This window comes from Thermobia domestica, unplaced genomic scaffold (assembly GCF_964235325.1).
Source record: "Thermobia domestica unplaced genomic scaffold, izTheDome1.hap1.1 HAP1_SCAFFOLD_660, whole genome shotgun sequence".
Classification (NCBI taxonomy): domain Eukaryota; kingdom Metazoa; phylum Arthropoda; class Insecta; order Zygentoma; family Lepismatidae; genus Thermobia; species Thermobia domestica.
The window spans coordinates 46,114-53,450 of record NW_027656370.1 but is presented as its reverse complement, the minus strand read 5'-3'; the positions used below and the strand labels follow the sequence as shown (position 1 = coordinate 53,450).

The following is a 7,337-nucleotide window of genomic DNA, read 5'->3' as shown; positions in this document are numbered from 1 at the left end:
CTATTTTGGATATAAAATTGGCATAAACGGCTCTTTTCAGAGCCAACAAATTTATATAAAGGGAAAGATTTACTTTGTGCGATTTTCTGTTAGATTATAAGAATTCGTGTAACTACATTAAAGCCTTTTGATGCACACTAAATTACAGACGTAGAGAGATTAATTTGAGAAAATCATACGTTTTTTTTTACATTATGTACGTTCATGTATACGTATTCATATCATGTAGCAGTATTAATGCTGGAGAAGGGGTTCTGGTTGGAAATTGGCGATTTGTTGGAAGTAGCGAGCATGAGAGATGCGAAACGCAAGTCGGAATTTCTGTTCTGACAGTAGGATGTACGTATAGAGGCTTATACAACTTCTATACTGTGCTGTGAGGGGCGAATAATGCGTTAGAAACCTGAATCTTGTCCTTTATCTTGTTTACGTGGTCTTGGGTTCGATTTCTTTCTTTTGCGGTAGTGTCTATTGTGATTTACATGTAAATTAATGACACTTCGTAGCGGGTTACTAAAATAAAGAGTAATACAAATATGAGATGTAGGTTAATGCATTGTATACTTCACATTATTTACTAAAGAAAGGCAGTAGTTACAAGAAACCTAGGCTCGCTCGTTGGGCACAGTAGCAAATGAGTTCTGAGATCAGAGAATAAGAGTAGTTGCGTATTACAAACCATATACATATAACACATATCACACAAATATGAATATCGACCTTGCAAAGAATAAATCGTACTTAAGTGTGCATTTAATGTCATTACTATGTTGCAAAAGAAATTTAGGAAAGTTTTCTGATCCGCTCTGTTCATGATGTCATTGGGGCATAGTAATGAACAATAATAAATGTCGAGAACATATTGAACAGAGTAATTTCAGCCAAGCCAACGCAAGAGAGAAACATGAGTGCTTTAAGAATGTTGGAAATTCCTTTGTCTAGCATGAAGTACATGAGAATATGTGGTATGAGGTTTTCTTCCATTGCTGAGAATCTGGGCTCGACTGTCCTGTCCTCTGGGTAATATGAGCCCGATGTACGCAAATATCAAAAAAATGTAGCTAGCGACAATACAAAAGGTAATGATCTTATAATTAATAATGTAGTGGGAACTAAGCACATCGCTGTTTGGAGTATTCTAAAGTTAGTGTGACTTCCTATGGGCTTCAATTACGATCGACGACTACACATATACTAATTAATCGAATAGCAGCGAGAATTTCGAATGAAACTAAGCAACTATCTCAGACACTTTTGATGAGTCTGTATATCGAAAACAATTCATTTCAATCGTAAATCTCCTCTATAAAGGGGTTTGTGGCCCTCATAAGGGCCGATTTGTATGAGATATAGGTCTTACATTTATGCCTTCTTCTCAGTTTTCTTGGGCAGAAGTACAGCTTGAATGTTGGGCAAAACACCACCCTGAGCGATTGTAACTCCAGACAACAACTTGTTTAATTCCTCGTCGTTACGGATAGCTAACTGCAGATGACGTGGAATAATCCTAGTCTTCTTGTTGTCACGAGCAGCGTTGCCTGCCAACTCAAGAACTTCAGCTGCCAGGTATTCCATGACTGCAGCCAAATACACGGGAGCGCCAGCACCAACTCGTTCGGCATAGTTACCCTTTCGCAAAAGACGATGGATTCTGCCTACTGGGAATTGAAGGCCAGCCCTGCTGGAGCGGGACTTGCTCTTTCCCTTGACTTTTCCACCTTTGCCGCGACCAGACATTGTTCAATATTCTTTCGTAATAAGATGAGAGGAAAAATTGCGGCCTCCCATGAATCAAGTCAGTTTTGTTACTACTTCAAGCGTGCACCCGAGTGCATCAAATGAAAAGCAAGGCAGTTGGCGCGAATTGAAACACGTACTGTAATTTAAATGAAGTCGATAAATCGGCGGACACATCTAATTTTGCTGAACGAGTGAGTCATCATGCCACCAAAAACTAGCGGAAAGGCTGCAAAGAAGGCTGGTAAAGCCCAAAAGAATATCTCCAAGGGAGATAAGAAGAAGAAGAGGAGGAGGAAGGAGAGCTATGCCATTTACATCTACAAAGTTTTGAAGCAAGTGCATCCTGACACTGGCATATCTAGCAAAGCTATGAGTATCATGAACAGCTTTGTTAATGACATCTTCGAGCGTATTGCTGCTGAAGCTTCTCGTTTGGCCCATTACAATAAGCGGTCAACTATCACCAGCCGGGAAATCCAAACAGCTGTGCGCCTTCTTTTGCCTGGTGAACTTGCCAAGCACGCTGTAAGTGAGGGTACGAAGGCTGTTACCAAGTACACAAGCTCTAAGTAAAAATCTTCTTCAAGATTTTTCATTTCAAACGGTCCTTGTCAGGACCAACACATTATTCGAAAGAGTTAAATCACGAAATTTGCTTCATTCTGTTATGTAGAAACACGTTGAAATCCAATTTCTATATGCTGTTAGTAAAAAAGTAAAGCACATAGCGGAGATGTGTCGTGCTTGTATACGAAAGGCATTTACTCGCCGGAGATCTACACTTAGTCATAATAATTTACTTTTAAAAAGTGGTAATACATTCCGTGTTAAGTATAGTAGTAGGTGCACACGGATCGGAAATCAGGTTATTTTAATGTGCCGTGCAAATAAACAGGCTGTTAGTGTAAGAAATAGTGGGTATAACGCTTAGAATATCGATTAATCGCTATGAAATAATGTTGATAAATTATCTCTTGAAAGTACTATAAAATTAATGTTTCTAGTATTTTCGTACTTGAAGGATAATGAAATTTGAAAAAGAGATGCCAACAGCACCTGGTGTTCCCAGGCGGTCACCCATCCAAGTACTGACCAGGCCCGATGCTGCTTGACTTCGGTGATCGGACGAGAACCGGTATATTCAGCATGGTATGGCCGTTGGCGAATGCATATGGCTTCGAGTGAGTTATTGTAGCTACGTAGGTTTGTCGGTGAATACTCAAAAAGACCAGCGCGTGGAAAGCGTTGCTAATTGTTTTAAGTAATGCATGATTACGAAATTATCGTGGTGAACGATGTGAGAATATTCGTCTTTGTGAAAAACAAAATTAGAAAAAGTATACCAACAGCACCTGGTGTTCCCAGGCGGTCACCCATCCAAGTACTGACCAGGCCCGATGCTGCTTGACTTCGGTGATCGGACGAGAACCGGTATATTCAGCATGGTATGGCCGTTGGCAACTACCTTTTCTTCAATGTCCTGTTAAGGAAGTATGTTTTAAGTAAGAATTGACATTATTAACTATAAAGGCAAGCATATTAACGTCGTTAACATTACTTGGAATATACTAATATTCGAATAAATATTTGAATGTTCGAATGATGAGTGATTCGGATGTTCATAGTGCCACTGTGTCCTATCGAGTTTACTATCACGAACCACGTATGAAATTGTATATAAATAAATAAAAATAAATCCTTTATTAAGTATTGATTACAGGAAAAAGGCAAACTTACATTCTTTAATGTACACAATGAAATGTATGAAAGATATTTTTAAGATATGTTTCACTTACCCTTTATAACGCAAGGTAGTTTTCAGTGTAGCATTCTCTTCAGCTGCGAGATAACGTAAGGCAGATGATCATTCAGTCGTGAAGCACTAAAATGTAATATACATTTTAACTATTATCGATAAGAATTATTTACTGCAGGGATGCAAATAAAGTGAGGCAAATTAGTAAATAAAAACCGATACTGTAACTGATAATATAATTAGTTGTATCTGTATTAGTTGTATATACAGTAATCGCACGATTATCCGCGGAGTTGGATGTTGGCATAATCGCGCATAATCAGCAGTATGAGCAGAAAAGGGAAATGAAATGAAATATTTAGATTTACGTCGCATACTTATACCGGTTACGCTAAAGGAGACGGTGATGATGAGTACTGAATGAAGAAAGTGGGAGGAAACGGGAGAAACCCGAGAAAACCCATGAGCACGGTCTTTATGCACGACAAAGTTCACACGGCACGAGCTGGGATTGAATCAGGGACCCCAAGCACCGGAGGCCAAAAAACGGACAAAAAGTCTTTCGTGCAACTTTCGTTTTCGGTAAAAAGTTTACACATAATTTAGAAAGAGTAGTTTTCTGGTCTTTTTATTTCACAAGTTGGTTCATGTCTATATTTTTTACATGCATAAAAAATTTTTCAACTCCCTTGCTTATTTCCTGTTAAAGACCTCTACCTCTGATTGTATTTTTTGCACATATTCTTATTGTTTTCAGACAACATTTCTAAAAGCGTAATTTATCGTCAGCAAGAAAAGAAAAGGAAAGCCTCGGATAGTGGAATGTGTACTGTATATATATATATATATATATATATATATATATATATATATATATACGTATTAGTATATAGTTTTATTTTATACGTCTCCTATTATTACACAATGTGCAGATATTGTCAAAGCGCAAGTAAATATGTATAACTCCCCGTTCTGCACTTAATAACTTGAAAGAAGTTCGGGGAAGGTAGTGTAACAGAAAGTGCAAACAGAAATGAGGGTTTAAAGGCATTTAATATTATTCCGTAGTAGTATGATTTTTTGTAAAAAAAAAAATATATATATATATATATATATATATATATATATATATCTAAACATACATATTCAATGATATAGTAAGAGGTTAGCAGCACTGATAGAACTGCAGAAAGTACAAAACCGTTAATAAGAAAGAGAGAGAGATGGTGGCCGCTTTTGTGCTTTTCATTGGCTAATTCCGAATTGCGCGCGAATACGTACGAGATTTCTTTCTTTTTCCTCTTCGCAGCCCAGATGTTGCCAATTAGAAGTTTTTAGTACTACATTTGTATGAAAATGTTGCCTTTAAGAAATGTGGTTTGCATACAGAGAAAAGAGCAAAATGAATATTTACCTTAGTGGGCATGAAAAAAGACGAAACATTTTGCAAGATGGACACACGAACTTCCTTAATGCAGGCGTTCAGTACATTATTGTAAAGAAAAAAACACTAAAAAGAATTACTTCAATATCCCTAGCAACATTCAACAATTCATAGAGAAAAATCTTTATTTTGAGAACAATGGAAAACTATGTAATTGTAGATAACTACTAAATTTAATGATTAAGGAAAACGTTTAGGCCCGGCCCTTCAGAAAGAAAGTGCACAGAATATTCTCTCATGGAAGCAATTGCAAAATCAACATTTTGTTTGCAGTTATAATTAGAGGATCTATATACAGGGTGTTCGAAAAAGAATGTATCCTCTTGAAAGAAAATATTCTCTGGGCCCCTAATCCTTTATATACCGAAAGGAAGTTTGTATAGCATTTTTTCTTACCTTCGTTAGAAGAATTGAAAGTGACTACTATCGTGACACGGGAGATATTTAATCGATAGTCGAATTACTCACATACTCGAATGAACACGTCTCTTGTAAGGAGAGGAAAGGCTTCTGTGATCCGCTATCGCAGCTGTGTCATATCTGCAGAGAATGTTAGGACACAAACGTGATCTTTGAGAGCCTCGTGAAAAGAAGTCGCATAGTATCATGTGTGGAGACATCGGGGCCATCTGAAGAACGCTTCATCATTAGGACCAAGGGCGAGTTACGAAACACTCTGGGATATATTTATTAACATAACTTCTCGTCATTCTGCAAGTGTGGTGGAGCTCCATCCTATTGGAAAAGGAAACCTCGGGAGCCCTCTTCATGTGTAGGTATCGTTCACATCTGAAGCATGTGAAGATAGATTACTGTACTATCGTGTACCTAAAATCATTTTCTACGAATACGAACATGTCTACACTGAAGGCAGTGCAGCTCTTTTTCTCTTTTTTTTGGTCATGTATTGTAACGCGGGGCAATGCACACAATAACATGTAATGTTGTGTATCATCATAAAGGGCCAGGGCGATGATTGGATCTTGATGGACGTGGAGAACTGATAGGTGATGTGAGTGGTATTGTGATCTATGGTTGTATGTTTACTGATGAATGCATAAGGAGAGGTGAAGGGGTTGCCTTTTTTTTTATGTCGATCGGGAGGGAAGCGATTGGGAAACTTTTGACTTTGTTTTTCAACCGAATATATTGATTGAATAGGTCGCCGACAATTTTACGGGGCGTCACGTCGTTGCCTTTTTCATGTCGATCGCGAGCGAAGCGAGCGTTTTTTTTTTTTTTTTTTTTTTTTTTTTTTTTTTTTTTACCGACAATATGTATTGAATCGGTTGCCAACACCTTTAGGGGCGCGTCACGTCCTTCTTTCTGTGCTGATCGCGAGCGAAGCGAGCGCGAAATTTTTGACTTTTTTTTTTTTTTTTTTTTTTTTTTTACCCACAATATTTATTCAATCGGTCGCCAACACTTTTAGGGGTGCGTCACGTCCTCTTTTCTCTGCTGATCGCGAGCGAAGCGAGCGCGAAATTTTGACCTTTTTTTCTCTTTTTAATTCTTTTTTTTCTTTAAGAAAAAATATTGATTTCATAGGTCGCGAACATTTTTACGGGATGCAACATCGTTTATTTGTTTTTCCAACCGTCTTTCTGTCTTGAGCCCCCGCCAAGTTAACTTTATGGTGGACAAAAACTATGTGCGGTGGGTTACCGCGGGGTTCTCCCGTTTCCTCCCACTTTCTTCATTCCACCACCATTTCAATCATTTCTCATAATCAGCGCCTCTTTTAGCCTAAGCGGCATAACGTGGGACGTAAAACAAAGATTTCCTTTAGTTGCTTTCTGTCTTGATTACGAGCGCGAAATTTTTTACTTTTTTTTTCTTTCTTTTGATATTATTCATTTAATAGGACGGCAACACCTTTACGGGCCGCCGCGTCGTCGTTTACACTTCTTCAGCCCATATTCTTTCTGCTTGTTCGTTTTCCGGCATCTTGTTATCACCGCCCGCGGCAATGCCTATGTCTTTCATCGCTTTTTGAAGCAAATCTTTAATAAATATGCACTCTCACATTTGTACTAATATGCATACCACAGTGGATAGACTGTAACTAGGAAAGCAGAAGCCTGCATATCATATTATTTAACAGTTGAAAGTGAACTGTCATTTTAAGTTTGATTTTGATCAGATGAGTGCAGTTCAACTCGTCGACAATTGTGAAGATTCTCGAGGTTAGGGACCATCCATTTTGTGCTTTGTAATGAAAATGGCTGCAGCCAAACTTCTCTGATCTGAATGAAACTTGGCATGATGATACATCTTGACCTGCTCTACAAGTTTATTTAGTATTTTCCGTTGCGCAGGCTTTTGCTTCTCCAGGTTCTCCCATGGAACTGAGAAACGTATTCAGTCGAACTTCTGCGGTAAGTCAGTATATCATCC

General features: G+C 38.1%; 2 non-coding genes across 2 annotated transcripts; both read right to left on the bottom strand.

Annotated features, from left to right (window-relative positions):
- Positions 1–2,784: 2,784 nt before the first annotated feature.
- On the bottom strand, positions 2,785–2,903 carry LOC145677154 (5S ribosomal RNA). Its single transcript, XR_014129651.1, has one exon. It is a non-coding gene; the product is annotated as a 5S ribosomal RNA (ribosomal RNA).
- Positions 2,904–3,080: 177 nt separating this feature from the next.
- LOC145677149 (5S ribosomal RNA) lies at positions 3,081–3,199 on the bottom strand. Its single transcript, XR_014129646.1, has one exon. It is a non-coding gene; the product is annotated as a 5S ribosomal RNA (ribosomal RNA).
- Between the last annotated feature and the right edge of the window lie 4,138 nt (positions 3,200–7,337).